The following is a 17,849-nucleotide window of genomic DNA, read 5'->3' as shown; positions in this document are numbered from 1 at the left end:
AGTCCTGTGAGGTAGGTAAATACTGCTGTTGTCCCCACTTTACAGATGAGAAAACTGAAGCTAAGTTGTGGGCGTCTATACTGAAGCCCAGGAAGTCTGATTCTATCAACCAGTGTAGTTAGTATACCTTCTTGAACATCCTAGACCTGGGGCACAAACTCACATGACAACTGGGCTCAGGCAGGAAAACTGTAAATATAGTGGATTGAATAATAGAGGGGAATTTTTTTTTAATTGAAGTATAGTTGACTCACATTGTGTTAGTTTCCGGTGTACAGCAAAGTGATTCAGATATATGTATGTTCTTTTTCCTTGTAAGTTGTTGTTTTTTTAAATTTTATTTTTTTATACAGCAGGTTCTTGTTAGTTATCCATTTTATACATATTAGTGTATACATGTCAATCCCCATCGCCCAATTCATCCCACCACCACCACCACCCCCCAGCCACTTTCCCCCCTTGGTGCCCATACGTTTGTTCTCTACATCTGTGTCTCAATTTCTGTCCTGCAAACCGGTTCATCTGTACCATTTTTCTAGGTTCCACATATACACGTTAATATATGATATTTGTTTTTCTCTTTCTGACTTACTTCACTCTGTATGACAGTCTCTAGATCCATCACATCTCTACACATGACCCAATTTCGTTCCTTTTTTATGGCTGAGTAATACTCCATTGTATATATGTACCACACCTTCTTTATCCACTCGTCTGTCAGTGGACATTTAGGTTGCTTCCATAACCTGGCTATTGTAAATAGTGCTGCAATGAATACTGGGGTGCATGTGTCTTTTTGAATTATGGTTTTCTCTGGGTATATGCCCAGTGGTGGGATTGCTGGGTCATATGGTAATTCTATTTTTAGGTTTTGAAGGAACCTCTGTACTGTTCTCCATAGTGGCTGTATCCATTTACATTCCCACCAACAGTGCAAGAGGGTTCCCTTTTCTCCACACCCTCTCCAGCATTTGTTGTTTGTAGATTTTCTGATGATGCCCATTCTAACTGGTGTGAGGTGATACCTCATTGTAGTTTTGATTTGCATTTTTCTAATAATTAGTGATGTTGAGCAGCTTTGCATGTTCTTCTTGGCCATCTGTATATCTTCTTTGGAGAAATGTCTATTTAGGTCTTCTGCCCATTTTTGGATTGGGCTGTTTGTTTTTTTAATATTGAGCTGCATGAGCTGTTTATATATTTTTGAGATTAATCTTTCGTTTGCAAATATTTTCTCCCATTCTGAGGGTTGTCTTTTCATCTTGTTTGTAGTTTCCTTTGCTTTGCAAAAGCTTTTAAGTTTCATTAGGTCCTATTTGTTTATTTTTGACTGGGGTCAGTCAGGAAAACTGTAAATATAGTGGATTGGATAATGGAGGGGAATTTTTAAAACTTTTTTCTCCACAGTAAGAAAAGCAACCACACAGGCATAATGGTAAATAGCAACTGACATGAAGAATATGGGGTCAGTGTTGCCAGGTCATCTTAAGTTTTTTTAGCAGGTACCAGAAGCCTGCATTTTTATGTAAACATTTCAGAATTTTGTTTATAAGTAAATTTAAAAATTAAAAGGAACTTCCCTGGTGGCGCAGTGGTTAAGAATCTGCCTGCCAATGCAGGGGACATGAGTTCGAGCCCTGGTCCAGGAAGATCCCACATGCTGCGGAGCAGCTAAGCCCGTGCGCCACAACTACTGAGGCTGTGTGCCACAGCTACTGAAGCCCGTGCACCTAGAGCCCGTGCTCCACAACCAGAGAAGCCACTGCAATGAGAAGCCCGAGCACCACAATGAAGAGTAGCCCCGCTTGCTGCAACTAGAGGAAGCCCATGTGCAGCAACAAAGAAACAAAGCAGCCAAACAAACAAACAAACAAAAAATTAAAAATGCTATGTAGGCCAAAGAAAAGGTATCTGTGGGCCAGATGTTGCTTGTGTGCCGTTTCTTTCCTACGTAAATTCTGTTAGCGTCCAAATCATTGCTGAGAAATAAACAAGATACAGCCAAGAAGAAAAGTCATATCAAGATAACATTATTATATTAAGCCTAAGGTGATTGAAACTTTCATAGTCTGACAAGTAAGAGCATATTTATGATATGTAGGATTAAATGTTAGCAATTAAGAGTAATTGGGAAATTTAAGATGTGGGTTCACTTGGAGTAGTCAGCCTCATTTGCGGTTCAACTAGTTATAAATTCAGCTGAGAGGATCATACTTTTAAAAATAAATAAAATGAAATATGAATATCTTAAAATATAACAATGCAAAACGTCAAACTAAGGTTTTTGCAAATCTTTTCAAGAGCTTGATGATCTGATAAATTGAGCAGAGGGCTCAGTTTTCAATTAGCGCTAAAATGATTAGTATTTACCTTTTGTTTGGGGAGGGGCAGTGAATTCTCTCAAGGTTTAGTTTTATCAAGTTGAAGTCTTCCTGTCACATAGAAGGGATTTCTGAGAAGTCTTCCGTTTCCCTCTCCAGGTAGACTGTTATCAGGGAAACCCACAGCAAGACTGAGAAAAGGAGAAATCACCCTTTAAAAGCAATCTGGTGACACATCCATTAGGATGGCTACTATTTTAAAAATAGAAAACAAGTGTTGGTGAGGACATGGAGAAATTGGAAACTTTGTGCACTGTTAGTGGGAATGCAAAATAGTGCAGCCACTATGAAATACGGTATGGCAATTCCTCAAAACATTGAAAATAGAATCATCATATGATCCAGCAGTTCCATTTCTGGGTATATACACCAAAGAACTGAAAGCAGGGACTCAGTTACTTGGACACCCATGTTCATAGCAGCGTTATTCACAAAAGCCAAAAGGTGGAAGCAAACCAAGTATCTATTGACAGATGAATCAATAAACAAAACGTATGGGACGTACAATGGAATATTATTCAGCTTTTAAAAAAGGAAAGAAATTCTGATACATGCTAAAATATGGGTGAACCTTGAAGACATTATTCTAAGTGAAATAAGCCAGTCACAAAGGACAAATATTGTATGATTCCACTTATATGAGGTACATAGAATAGTCAAATTCATAGGGACAGGAAGTAGAATAGTGGCTACCAGGGGCTGGAGAAAAGGAAGAATGGGGAGTTATCATTTAATGGGTATGGTTTCCACTCGGGAAGATTAAAAGTTTCCCTACTTCCCTGGTAGCAGAGTGGTTAAGAATCTGCCTGCCAACGCAGGGGACATGGGTTTGAGCCCTGGTCTGGGAAGATCCCACATGCTGCAGAGCAACTAAGCCTGTGCACCACAACTACTGAGCCTGCGCTCTAGAGCCTGTGAACCACAACTACTGAAGCCCATGGACCTAGAGCCCGTGCTCCGCAACAGAAGAAGCCACCACAATGAAAAGAATGCGCACCGCAAGGAAGAGTAGCCCCCGCTCGCCAAAAAGCCCACACGCAGCAACGAAGACCCAACGCAGCCAAAAATAAATTAATTAATTAAAAAAGAAAAGTTCGGGCAATAGATAGTGGTGATGGTTGCACAACAGGAATGTAGCTAATGCCACAGAACTGTACTTGAAAATGGTAAAAAGGTAAATTTTATGTCGTTTGTATTTTAACACAATTAAAATTTTTTTAAAATCCACCCTGGTATTCATTGAGTATATGCCACAGGCCAGAAACGTGCATTATCTCTGCTAAATTCTTCGTATGCATTATCTCCCAAAGTTTTTGACCTGCCATTTAAACCTCCAAGTTCATTTTGCCTCCACATTATAAATACACATATTTTAATCAGAATGTTCTCAATACTGATGAATTTTCATTTAGACTTAATTTCCTGTTCAATTTTTTGTACAGTGAGATTTAGCCATTTCTAATTTTTCCATTTTCAATTTTGCAGAAATCATTGTGAATCCATTCTTCCCTGGGCAAACTTTACAATGAGTGTTAAATTCATCATTCAAATTTGATTCATACCAAATTTTACTGGTTTTTCACATCTGCCACTATAGTTTCATGGGTGCTCATTTCTATCAAGTACAGTTTGATTCAGGGAATTTCTGGTAGTTTTCAATGTTCACAAGATGTGATTCTCCTTTTTTTTTTCCTAAGACAATTTTACTGGATGGAGTAGCTATTTTCAGTTTTATATTGTACTGATTATTTCCACCAGTAATAATCATTATGAATTGGATAATACTGATAGAATTCTTTTAATATCAAAGAGGTTTTTAGAAGTGGTGCAGAACACTATTTGTTTAATGCTCAATTTTTTAACTCTTATAGGTAATAATCCTTGAAATCAATCTTTTGGGTATTTAAACATTGTTTACAAACTTAAATATCCTTAAATTTTTTTTTTTTTTTTCGGTACGCGGGCCTCTCACTGCTGTGGCCTCTCCCACTGCAGAGCACAGGCCCCGGATGTGCAGGCTCAGTGGCCATGGCCCACGGGCCCAGCCGCTCTGCGGCACGTGGGATCCTCCCGGACCGGGGCACGAACCCGCGCCCGCTGCATCGGCAGGCGGACTCCCAACCACTGCGCCACCAGGGAAGCCCATCCTTAAATTTTTAAACTGCAATTAAAGTGCTAGTATGGCTGGCTGATTCTTATGAATACTTCAAATATCTTAAAGAGCAGACAAAATACAAAAATGATAATTGTGAAGTTAATGAAGTTGAAGTTTCAGGGCTCTTTGCTTGCACAGCCTCTTCCAAAGCCCTTCTTTTGTTTAGATACCTCTTTAATATCTTACTTTGCATTCTTTTTCTTTTTCTTTCTTTCTTTTTTTTTTTTGCGTTACGCGGGCCTCTCACTGTTGTGGCCTCTCCCGTTGCGGAGCACAGGCTCCGGACGCACAGGCTCAGCAGCGATGGCTCACGGGCCTAGCCGCTCCGCAGCATGTGGGATCTTCCCGGACCGGGGCACGAACCCGTGTCCCCTGCATCGGCAGGCGGACTCTCAACCACTGCGCCACCAGGGAAGCCCTGCATTCTTTTTCTTAAATAGGGCTACACAAATTGTTTAAGCCTCAGGCCCAACAAAATCTGGTGCCTCCTTTCTCCTGCTTCCTTGGATCATTGCTTTATTTATTTTATCATCCTATGGTTTCTGTAGTATTATCCTTGGCTTTCAAACATTCAATCAGACTGAAAAGAAAAAGATATGTCATCTTAATCCAGTTGAGGTTATTGGATCTGGGTCTTCAATCAATTTATTCTTAGTCAGGTCTCATGACTTGCTTGTGTGGTCCAAGGGGACTGTCACCAGGCCACAGATGACTAAGCTGAGCTTCCTTTTTGTAATATCTGTTAGACTTTTAAAGTCATACCTTTCTCTTAGGTTTTCATTGTTTGCAACCAAATGTCTTTTCTCAAAATCATGGGCTTTCAGTCTCACTTGGGCAGCATTATATAAACTGCTGTCCTGTTGTTTTCTTTTAATTAGTTAATTAATAAATTTATTTATTTATTTATTTTTGGCTGCATTGGATCTTCGTTGCTGGGTGCAGGCTTTCTCTAGTTGTGGAGAACAGTGGCTACTCTTCGTTGTGGTGCGTGGGCTTCTCATTGCGGTGGCTTCTCTAGTTGTGGAGCACAGGCTCTAGGTGCTCAGGCTTCAGTAGCTGTGGCATGCAGGCTCAGTAGTTGTGGCTCACGGGCTTATTTGCTCTGTGGCATGTGGGATCATTCCCGGACCAGGGCTCGAACCCGTGTCCCCTGCATTGGCAGGCGGATTCTTAACCACTGCGCCACCAGGGAAGTCCCCTGATGTCCTGTTTGATACATTGATGGGGACTTTTGCAAGTTTGAAAATTCATGTATTCTTATTGATATACTATTTTGTTATATTCATAGGGCCACCTGAAGGCTTCACTTCCTAGAAGAGGAGGAGTAGTCTTTGGTGTTAGCGGGACTCTAGGATGGTTGGCTAATTAGCTCTTGGAGCCCCTTCTTCTTGGTTATTGTTTGTGAGCAGTCCAGCCTGTCAGCCCATCTTGTTCTGCACACAATTCCCATTGTCTGGGACTATTTGACTTCTCACAGGTCTGTGAATTTCTTCTTTACCCAAGTGGGAACTGTACATATGTATACTTTATAAATAGGCATCTAATTAATAAAAGAAGCAAAGTGTCCATGTGTGTATACTTATGAAAATAAGTTAAACATATCCTGTACTAGTCACAGTCTTGTGTGTTTCAACTACCTTTTCGTGTTCTTTTCCTATGTGGACTGTTATCCTCATGGCCTTTCACAGATGCAACTTCTTCCAAAAACTGTGACAATAACAATAAGAAAATCGTTATCATATTATTATTAATGCTGCAGTTGTCACATCTTGGCCAGCAATGGGTTGGTTCCTTGGACCTATCAGCGCTAAGGAACCTCATGTTCCTTAAAGCCTTCTGGCTTTCTGGCAGCAGGAGCGCATCCCACCCCATCCAGCCTAAACTTTTTCCCTAGACACGGCCTCAGTGCTCCTCCTTTGAATGGAGAACGGTACAGGGGGCCGCTGCTGTTAGAGCCCTCTTAGTAGTCACTCAGGAAGGGAAACATTTATCTTTTAAGGTTAGGAGTTTACATGTATTTTTCCAGTTTAACATAGCATGTTGCTATACCTTACATTTGTTAAGCTGACAGATAAATTGTGGATAGTTTTTTTAATGTCTTGGAGGAAAGGGCATTAGATTGGCAAAGACATAGGATCTGGGTGTGTCTCTGGATTGGGAGGGCAGGATCTAATGCCCTGCTTTATTCACTTCATCTTCACAACAACCAAATGAGGTAAGCACTATCATCATCCCCATTTTACAGATGAGGAAACTGAGCTTCCCAACCTTTTTTAAAATTATATGCGCATGTAGAAAATAGTGCTTGTTGGCACACTGGACTAAACACATGAGGCTGGCAGGGGCCAGAGGTGCAGGGGCTAAAGGCGCACTCATCCCAATTTGCCCAGGACTTTCCCATTTTTAAAACTAAAGGTCGGAAAAAAAAAAAAAAAAAAAACTAAACTAAAGGTCGGGACTTCGCTGGTGGCCCAGTGGTTAAGAATCTACCTGCAATGCAGGGGCCACAGGTTCAAGCCCTAGTCCGGGAACATCCCACATACCACGGAGCAACTAAGCCTGTGCGCCACAACTACTGAGCCTGCTCTCTAGAGCCGGCGAGCCACAACTACTGAAGCCCGTGTGCCATAAGTACTGAAGCCTGCACGCCTAGAGCCTGTGCTCCGCAACAAGAGAAGCCACCGCAATGAGAAGCCCATGCACTGCAACAAAGAGTAAGCCCTGCTCAACACAACTAGAGAAAGCCTGCGCACGGCAACGGAAGACCCAGTGCAGCCAAAAAATAAACAAACAAACAAACAAATAAATAAATGAAATTAATCTATTAAAAAAAGAAAAAGAAAAAAAGAATTAAAAAAAAAAAAAGAATCCTCTTGCCGGTGCAGGGGACATGGGTTTGAGCCCTGGCCTGGGAAGATCCCACGTGCCATGGAGCAACTAAGCCTGTGCGCCACTACTACTGAGCTTGTGCTCTAGAGCCCATGAGCCGCAACCACTGAGCCCACAGGCCACAACTACTGAAGCCCGTGCACCTAGAGCCCGTGCTCTGCAACAAGAGAAGCTACCGCAATGAGAAGCCTGCGCACCACAACAGAGTAACCCCCGCTCGCTGCAACTAGAGAAAGCCCCGGTGCAGCAACAAAGACCCAACACAGCCAAAAATAAACTAAAAAAAAAAAGACACACACTCAAAAAAACTAAAGGTCTCTTGTCCTGGAAACCCCTCTAGTCCCATTCAAACCAAGATGGTTAATCACCCTTCAGAGGTGTTTGGTTAGCGTCTCCAGCTGCACTAAGCCCAGCCTGCCTGGCTGACCTATGGATGACTATCTCCTTGCTCCTGTGAACTTTTAGTGATGCACTGGTGTGCCTGGACATTCCATGTGAGACTCAATAATCAGCCTGAGGTCACAGAGCTAGCAAAAAGACCAACTGGATTGAATGCAGCTCTATGTGACTCCTGAGCCCAACTCTTTTTAAAAAATAATTAATTAATTAATTTATTTATGGCTGCATTAGGTCTTCTTTGCTGCACGCGGGCTTTCTTTGGTTGCGTTGAGGGCTACTCTTCGTTGTGGTGCACGGGCTTCTCATTGTGGTAGCTTCTCTTGTTGCGGAGCACAGGATCTAGGCACGCGGGCTTCAGTAGTTGCAGCACGCGGGCTCAGTAGTTGTGGCTCATGGGCTCTAGAGCACAGGCTCAGTAGTTGTGGTGCTTGGGCTTAGTTGCTCCGCGGCTTGTGGCATCTCCCAGACCAGGGTTCAAACCCGAATCCCCTGCATTGGCAGGCGGATTCTTAACCACTGTGCCACCAGGGAAGCCCCCTGAGCCCAACTCTTAATCATGATTTTTTTTTCCTATACCTCCTTTTTGTCCATCCCCTCACCCTTGTCAGCTCTTCTTTACCTTCAAATGCTTAGTACTTTGATGCTGTTGTCACATTAAACAAACAGAGGTGAAAGGGGCTTATTCTTGTTTTTCTCAAACATATTTGCAATTTTAAAGAGTGCCCAGGGTTTACTGCCGCACTATTTACAATAGCCAAGACATGGAAGCACCCTAAATGTCCATCAACAGACGAATGGATAAAGAAGATGTGGTAGTATATACAATGGAATATTACTCAGACATAGAACAGAATGAAATAATGCCATTTGCAGCAACATGGATGGACCTAGAGATTATCATACTAAGTGAAGTAAGTCAGAAAGAGAAAGACAAGTATCATATGATACCCCTTATATATGGAATCTAAAAAAAAAAAGATACAAATGAACTTATTTATAGAACACAACCAGACTCACATACATAGAAAACAAACTTATGGTTACCAAAGGGGAAAAGACAGGGAAGGGATAAATTAGGAGTTTGCGATGAACATATATACAGTTCTATATATAAAATAGATAATCAACAAGGACCTACTGTATAGCACAGGGAACTATACTCAGTATTTTGTAATAAGCTATAAGGGGAAGAAATCTGAATAAGAATATATATATGTATATGTATATGTATAACTGAATCACTGTGCTGTACACCTGAAACGAATACAACATTGTAAGTCAACTGTACTTCAGTTTAAAAAAAGACATTTAAGAAGACCTAAATACGTAAAGAAATAAACCAACTTCATGGGCAGAAAAATTCAATATCATAAAAATATCAAGTTGAGAAGAATTGGCCTGTAGATTCTATGCAATTCTAATAGAGATTCTCAACAAGGTTAAAAAAAAAAAAGGGTGCGCTGGAAGAGGACACGTGCCCAGGAGGACTGATAGAACAGAGATACCTACAAAAGGGTGACAGTGTCCGGTCTGGATGCCTTTTATGAACTTTGGACTTTTCCCCACAGTCATGGGGAACCACTGAAGGTTTTGAAGCAGAGCAATTACATGATCTTGCTGGCAGATTGAGGGAGTACTGACAGACAGATTGAGGGACTGCCCAAGACTGGAGACAGGGTTATCTGTTAGGAGGCTGGAGAAGCGACCAAGGTAGTAATGATGTGGGCCTGAATCAAGGCAGAGGGAGTGAGAAAGAGAGGGACAGATAAAACAGAAGTCATAGGAAAGGGGAAGGTTTAAAATGTCTTCAATTTATTAATTTTTTATTCATCCAATCAGTCTTATTTAGTCCACTATTTATTTATTCAACAAATATATTTTTAGTGCCTATTAAGTGCCAAGAGCTATGCTTCCCCTGAACTGACTCTAGTTTTTTTTTTTTTTTTTTGCAGTATGCGGGCCTCTCACTGTTGTGGCCTCTCCCGCTGCGGAGCACAGGCTCCGGACGCGCAGGCTCAGCGGCCATGGCTCACGGGCCTAGCCGCCCCGCGGCATGTGGGATCTTCCTGGACCGGGGCACGAACCCGTGTCCCCTGCATCGGCAGGCGGACTCTCAACCACTGTGCCACCAGGGAAGCCCCCTGACTCTCGTTTTGAAGCTGGGTCACAATGAGAAATAGATCAGGAACTCAAGAGCAGAAGCAGGCTTCTTCAGTTCATATTTGGCCATGTGAGTTTGTCAGTTGTGGCCAACTTCAGAATTTCTCTCTGGGACCTTTAAGGACCAACCATTACAAAAAACCCAGCTTAGAGAAGACACAAATTATATAGTATAATTTGAGGCCCCTCAGGTTTCCTCGTTAGATATTCATTCTTTTGGATCAGTCACTGCAGCTGCAAAGGGAAAATTCAATTAATTATTTTATGATCTTTTCACTTCCCTGCTCCAAAATCTTCAGTGGTTCCCCATGACCTATAGGATAATGTTCAAGGTCCTTGGAATGGAATCCTAACGGGGCACCATCACAGTTATAGTTTTAGGTTTATCTGTATGAATCTTACTGAAGCCTATTTGTCTCACAAAACTATAAATTAGTTTTGTTCATCATTGTATCGCCAGCACCTGGCACTGTTCTTGACCTTCTTGGACTAAGCCCTCTGTGGACTTGGACCCCAGGCCAACCACAGCTTCCCAGGAGCTCGGAGGCCAGGAATGGACAAAGGTCCTGGGCACTGAAGGACTGACCCCCTCATTCCCATTAGGGTATTTGTTTTATCTGCATCACTGAGGTTATAGAACTAAAAGGCTACAGCAAAAACGTGAAGAATGCTTGCCTTTATCAGCTTTCATACCACATGTTTTTCTCCTAAGAGTGATGTGTATTTTCTGGAGATGACAGCTGCCAAGAATCAAATAAGTGCTTTGGGACAATTTGAAGAAAAGCCGCTGTTTTGTACTTAAGAAGGAATGGTCCCAACCCTTCGGATTTCTCTGCCTCACTTACCTTTTCCAGCAAACCCAGGTCCAGCAGGCCAGGCTGAACCCAGGGAGAAGCCATTATCATTTAGGTAACCGGCTCCTGGCAGAGGGCTGAGTAGGGCCTGAAATACTCCCTGGCTCCACTCTGAGCCCTGCTGGGGTAACTTTTTCTTTCTTTTCTGGCCACACCGCGCAGCTTGTGGGATCCCAGTTCCCCGACCAGGGATCAAACCCGGGGCCCCTGCAATGGAAGCATGGAGTCCTAACCACTGGACCGCCAGGGAATTCCCGGGGTACCTTTTTCTATTCGTGAAAAGTTACCTTGTGGGTTAGTGGTGGTGACAGTGACCAAAAAGCTGTGGTATTTAAAAGAAGTCCCTGCATCCAGCGTAAAGCTGAGTAAGACTCTAGCACCCCTCGGAGGGGTTTACAAGGAGCAGCTAGGCTTTCTCAGATGTCTCTCCCTTGTTCCAATTTCAAGCCTAGTCATTGCCAGCTCCCTGCTCAGCCCTCAGGGAGCTGCCTGCCCTAGACTCCTTGCCTGCCCTCCTTCCCTATGGGTCCCACGGGTTACCTTCTAAGCTAACCTCGATGTGCCCTAGATACTGTCGAGCAGGTATGAATCAGGCCATAAGCTAAGAAAAGCACACTGACTTATTTTCATTAAATCAAAAGCAGTTGGTCCCTGAGCCCTCTTCTCTCTGTACTGGCAGAAAATTCATCTTGGTGGTTATTTTGATGCCCTCCTCCTCCTTGGGGTGACCCAGGGCCTGAACACAGATGGCGCTGTAGTCTTTTTTTTTTTTTAATTGAAGTATAGTTGATTTACAATACTGTGTTAGTTTCAGAAGTACCACATAGTGATTTGATTTTTTTTTTGCAGATTATATTCCATTATAAGTTATTATAAGATATCGGGTATAATTCTCTATGCTAAACAGTAAATCCTCGTTGCTTATCTATTTTATGTATAGTAGTTTGTATCTGTTAATCCCATAATTCCTAATTTGTCCCTCCCTCCCCCTCCCCCCTTTGGTAACCATAAGTGTGTTTTCTATGTCTATGAGTCTGTTTCTGTTTTGCATATAGATTCATTTGTATTGTTTTTTAGATTCCACATATAAGTGATATCATATAGTATTTGTCTTTTTCTGTCTGACTTATTTCACTAAGCATAATATTCTCTAGGTCTATCCATGTTGCTGCAAATGGCAATATTTCATTCTTCTTTATGGCTAATATTCCATTGTAATAGTCCATATATACACCACATCTTCTCAAGCCAGTTGTCTGTTCATGGGCACTTGGGTTGCTTCCATGTCTCGGCTATTGTAAATAGTGCTGCTATGAACATTGGGGTGCATGTATCTTTTCAAATTAGAGTTTTTGTTTTTTCCAGATATATACCTAGGAGTGGAATTGCTGGATCATACTGTAGTTCTAAGTTTAGTTTTTTAAGAAACCTCCACACTGTTTTCCATAGTGGCTGCACTAATTTACATTCCTATCAACAGTATAGGAGGGTTCCCTTTTCCCCACATCCTTTCCAGCATTTATTTTTTATTTTTATTTATTTATTTTTGTCTTCATTGCGTAGGGTCTTCATTGCTGCGTGCAGGCTTTTCTCTAGTTACAGCGAGCAGGGGCTACTCTTCCTTGTGGTGTGCGGGCTTCTCATTGTGGTGGCTTCTCTTGTTGCGGAGCATGGGCTCTAGGCTCGCGGACTTCAGTAGTTGTGGCACGAGGGCTCAGTAGTTGTGGTGCACAAGCTTAGTTGCTCCGCGGCATGTGGGATCTTCCCAGACCAGGGCTCGAACCCGTGCCCCTGCATTGGCAGGTGGATTCTTAACCACTGCGCCACCAGGGAAGTCCCTATTTGTAGATTTTTTTGTTGATAGCCATTCTGACCAGTGTGAGATGATACCTCATTGAGCTTTAGATTTGCATTTCTCTGATAATTAGTGATGTTGAGCATCTTCTCATGTGCCTTTAGCCACCTGTGTGTCTTCTTGGAGCTTTAGACTTTAGTTGTCCATGGATCCTGCTGATATAGTCAGCGACTAGCCTTGTACGGTTCTGAGGGGCCAGAGGTTCTGCTGTGACTCTGACCCCAGGGCTTTGCCAGGCTGGGAGCCTTGTTGATTAGTTTGTGTAATGTCCTTCTTTTTTGCTGAATGTAAGCTCCATGAGAGCAGAGGCTTTGTTTTTCTCACCTCTGTGTCCCTAAGGCCTAGAAGCTAATAGAGTTTGGATATATATTGAACCCAAGTGAGTTATCTCAGACTTCATGTCTGAAGACCGGCTTCCTCCTGGACACCTTGACACTTTTGGAACCCAGCAACTTCCCTCTGCTTCAATGGTTGGGCCAGTCTCCCTTCTCTTGTAGGTTCTTCCCTTCCCCTTTCTAGAGGACAAAATCTGGAGGTGGCTGTCTTCAAGAAGCTGTGGCCTTCTACCTGGCCACAGCCTCCCCCAAGGGAGGGGGTCCTTACTACCTGCTTAGATCAGGTTTTGAAAAAAGATACAGGGAGAACATAAATTAACACAACAACTCCCCTGCTACACTCTATTAATTCCACTGTACTACGAGTTACTCACTCCCTCATGTAGACCCTCATTGCTTTTCTCTAGGACTTCTCTGCCTCAGCCTCCTTGCTGGTCACCCAGAACAACCACCTTCTACAGAGCCAGTGCGTCTTTCTAAGATGTTAATTTGGTTGCGTCTCTCCCCTAGTTAAGACTCTTCCATGGCTCCCCACAGCTCTCAGCTCAAACCACTGAGCACGGCTTGGCTCCTGCTTGCTGCCCCTGTTCAGGACCCCAAGCCCCAATATCACCCAACACAGCTCCCTGGGATGTTCCAGCATCTCTTAGCAGGAGTTGTTTCTTCTTCCTGGAATACCCTCTTCCCCATTTTCTCCTTCTTCTGGCTAACTCTTACTTGTACAGGCAGGCCTCCTGTTTTGAAAATTTTTATTTTATATTGGAGTATAGTTGATTAACAATGATGTGTTAGTCACAGTTTTACAGCAAAGTGATTCAGTTATACCCATACAAGTATCCATTCTTTTTCAAATTCTTTTCCCATTTAGGTTATTACAGAATGTTGAGCTGAGTTTCCTGTGCTATACCATAGGTTCTTGTCTGTTATCTATATTAAATGTAGTAGTGTGTACATGTCAATCCCAAACTCCCAATCTATAGCTCTCCCCACGCCCTTTCCCCCTAGTAACCATAAATTCGTTCTCTAACTCTGTGAGTGTTTCTGTTTTGTAAATAAGTTCATCTGTATCATTTTTTTAGATTCTGCATATAAGTGATATCACATGATAATCTGTCTTTGTATGATAATCTCCAGGTCCATTCATATTGCTGCAAATGGCATTATTTCATTCTTTTTAATGGCTGAGTAATATTCCATTGTATATATGTACCACATCTTTATCCATTCCTCTGTTGATGAACCTTTAGGTTGCTTCCATGTCTTGGCTATTGTAAACAGTGCTGCAGTGAACATTGGGGTACATGTATCCTTTTGAACCACTGTTTTCTCCGGATATATACCCAGGAGTGGATTGCTGAATCATATGGTAGCTCTATTCTTAGTTCTTTAAGGAACCTCCATATTGTTCTCCAATAGTGGCTGTATCAACTTACATTCTCACCAACAGTGCAGGAGGGTTCTCTCCTCTCCACACCCTCTCCAGCATTTACTGTTTGTAAACTTTTTGATGATGGCCATTCTGACAGGTGTGAGGTGATATCTCATTGTAGTTTTGATTTGCATTTCTCTAATACTTAGTGATGTTGAGCATCTTTTCATGTGCCTCTTGGCCATCTGTATGTCTTCTTTGGAGAAATGCAAGCAGACTTCATTTTCTTGTGCTTCACTTTATTGAACTTTGTAGATGATGAGTTTTTTACAAGTTGGTGTTTGGCAGCCCTGCATCAAGCTAGTCTGTTGGTGCTATTTGTCCAACAGCATTTGTCAGTTCGTGTCTCTGTGTCATATTTCAATAATTTTCACAATATTTCAAACATTTACATTATCATTATATTTGTTACAGTGATCTGTGATAATAAGTGATCTTTGATGATGTTACTATTGTAATTGTTTTGGGGTGGCATGAAACGTGCCCCTGTAAGTCAGAGAACTTAATCCATAAATGTTGTGTGTGTTCTGACTGCTCCACTGACCAGCTGTTTCCCCATCTCTTTCCCTCTCCTTTAGCCTCCCTATTCTCTGAGACACAACAATATTGAAATCGGGCCAATTAATAACCCTACAATGGCCTCTAAGTATTCAAGTGAAAGGAAGAGTCAATTGATGAGACAAAGTTTATTGTCTTATTTTAAGAAATTGCCACAGGGACTTCCCTGGTGGCGCAGTGGTTAAGAATCCACCTGCCAATGCAGGGGACACGGGTTCGAGCCCTGGTCCAGGAAGATCCCACATGCCACGGAGCAATTAAGTCCGTGTGCCACAGCTACTGAGCCCACGTGCCACGACTACTGAAGCCTGTGCGCCTAGAGCCCGTGCTCCGCAACAAGAGAGGCCACCGCAATAAGTCCGCGCAGGGCAACGAAGAGTAGTCCCCACTCGCCGCAACTAGAGAAAGTCTGCATGCAGCAACGAAGACCCAACACAGCCAACAATAAATAAATAAATAAATAAATAAAAAGAAATGTCCACAGTCACCCAAGCCTTCAGCATCCACCACCCTGATCAGTCAGCAGCCATCAACATGGAGGCAAGATCCTCCTCCAGCAAAGAGATTATGACTCACTGAAGGCTCAGATGATGGTTAGCATTTTTTAGCAATAAAATATTTTTAAATTAAGGCATGTACATTTTTTAAACATAATGCTATTGCACACTTAATAGACTACAATATAGTGTAAACATAACTTTTACATGCACTGGGAAACCAAAAAATTCATGTGACTTGGTTTATTTATTTTTTATTTATTTACTTTTTAATAAATTTATTTATTTATTTTTGGCTGCGTTAGGTCTTTGTTGCTGCGCGTGGGCTTTCTCTAGTTGCGGCGAGCAGGGGCTTCCCTTCGTTGCGGTGCACGGGCTTCTCATTGTGGTGGCTTCTTTTGTTGCGGAGCACTGGCTCTAGGCACGTGGGCTTCAGTAGTTGCGGCGTGTGGACTCAGTAGTTGTGGCTTGAGGGCTCTAGAGCTCAGGCTCAGTAGTTGTGGCGCACGGGCTTAGTTGTTCCACGGCATGTGAGATCTTCCCAGGCCAGGGCTCGAACCCGTGCCCCCTGCATTGGCAGGTGGATCCTTAACCACTGCGCCACCAAGGAAGTCCGTGACTTGCTTTCTTTGATATTCACTTTATCGTGGTGGTCTGAAACTGAACCTGCGATATCTCTGAGGTATACCTGTATGTTAAGATTAAGCTGGTGGAACAAGCATACAATTACGTGCCTTGCGATGCAATGCAGCAGGAAGGACACAAGGCCACATGAGACGTCATCTTGCCAAAAAAAATCAAATCTAAATGTCATCAAACCTCTAGATCTAACTACCAGTTTATAGGAAATATGGGGGACAGAAGAATAACTTAAATGATACCATGAAGAAACAATCAGCCCAATACTCCAGAATGTGGGAGATTTCATAGGACAGATGACCTGGTTCCACTGACAAAGAACAAGCAAAAGTCGGGGAGGGAGAGAGGCCTAACATTAAAGAGAGACTTAAGAGACACATCAACCGCATGCAATGTGTGGACCTGGTTTGGATCCTGATTTGAACAAACCAGTTGTAAAAAAAGTACTATGAGACAATCAGGGAAGTTTAAACATTGACCAAGTATCTACCTGGTGGTAGTAAGGAATTACTATTGAGATAGGCTGGGACCTGGGACCCTCTATGGGAGTGCTTTCACTTGCACCTGGGCAAATGTCTCCTTGAGCAACAGAAGACAAAGAACCTATAAGGGGCTAAAAATAACTGCGAACATGAGCAGTTGGGACAATTATGAAGAATAAGATACAAAAAGGCCACAAACCAACTGCCACTTCTGAGGTGCTGGGAGCAAAAGCAGGGTACTATGCATGATCCCCACACACAGCACTACCAAGGGATGGGCAGACCATCTAAGTCACCCCTTCAGCCCAACCCACTGATCCGCCCCTACCCTCATCGCATTTAAAGAGCCAGCCCTCCTCCTTGGAGCGCAAGCAAGGGCACCTGTTTCTTGTTTTCCTCCCTCGCTGCAGCACGAGCCCCAGTAAAGCCTTGCCTGAATTTCTTATCTGGTCTCTTATGAATTTCTGTTGATTGAAGAGTCCAGGGATCCCAGGTTGGCAACATTATTATTTTTTTAGATCTGCTATGGTATTATCATTGGGTTAGCAAAAGAGAATCCTTATCTTTTAGAGATATATACTAAAGTGTTTATGGGCAAAATGATATGATCTCTGGACTTGACTTTAAAATAATCCATCGGGGTTGGGGTGGGGGTACAGTAGAAGTAAGATTGGCCGTGAGTTCATAACTGCTGTTGCTGGAGGATGGGTACTGGGGTTTCCTTACACTATTCTCTCTACTTTTATTTATGTTTGTCAATTTCCATAATGAAAGAAGAGATGAAGTCTGCGTCACCTCCTCCCAGAAAGCCCTCTCACTTTCCTCAGAGGGTTAGATCCCTCCTCTGGGCTTGTCAAGCCACCTAACACAATGAACGGCAGTCCAGTGGCTTACTTCTCCCTCTTGAGGGCAGGGTGGCCTGGGGTCCCCTCTATCTCCATGGGACATGGTTTCCGGCATAAATGAGCAGATGACTCTTAGTCTTGATTCATTTGTGGTCAAGCATCTCAATCTCCAACAAGCAGTTATGTTCCTTTGATGGCAGAGGCCTGACATTTTATACGGTATGTTTGTTCTGCTGGGGTGGGCAACATGAAAGCTTCAAAAGTAGTTATTTGCCTGTCATTGACTGGGGTTGAGTGAGTCTCTTGGAGAATCCAGTTGCTGGCTGTACCAACATTCTTTGAGGAACTGGCAGGACTGGTGCTGCTTCCTA

Source organism: Tursiops truncatus, chromosome 1, assembly GCF_011762595.2.
Source record: "Tursiops truncatus isolate mTurTru1 chromosome 1, mTurTru1.mat.Y, whole genome shotgun sequence".
In the NCBI taxonomy this organism is placed as follows: Eukaryota; Metazoa; Chordata; class Mammalia; order Artiodactyla; family Delphinidae; genus Tursiops; species Tursiops truncatus.
Note: the sequence above shows the minus strand (reverse complement) of the source record.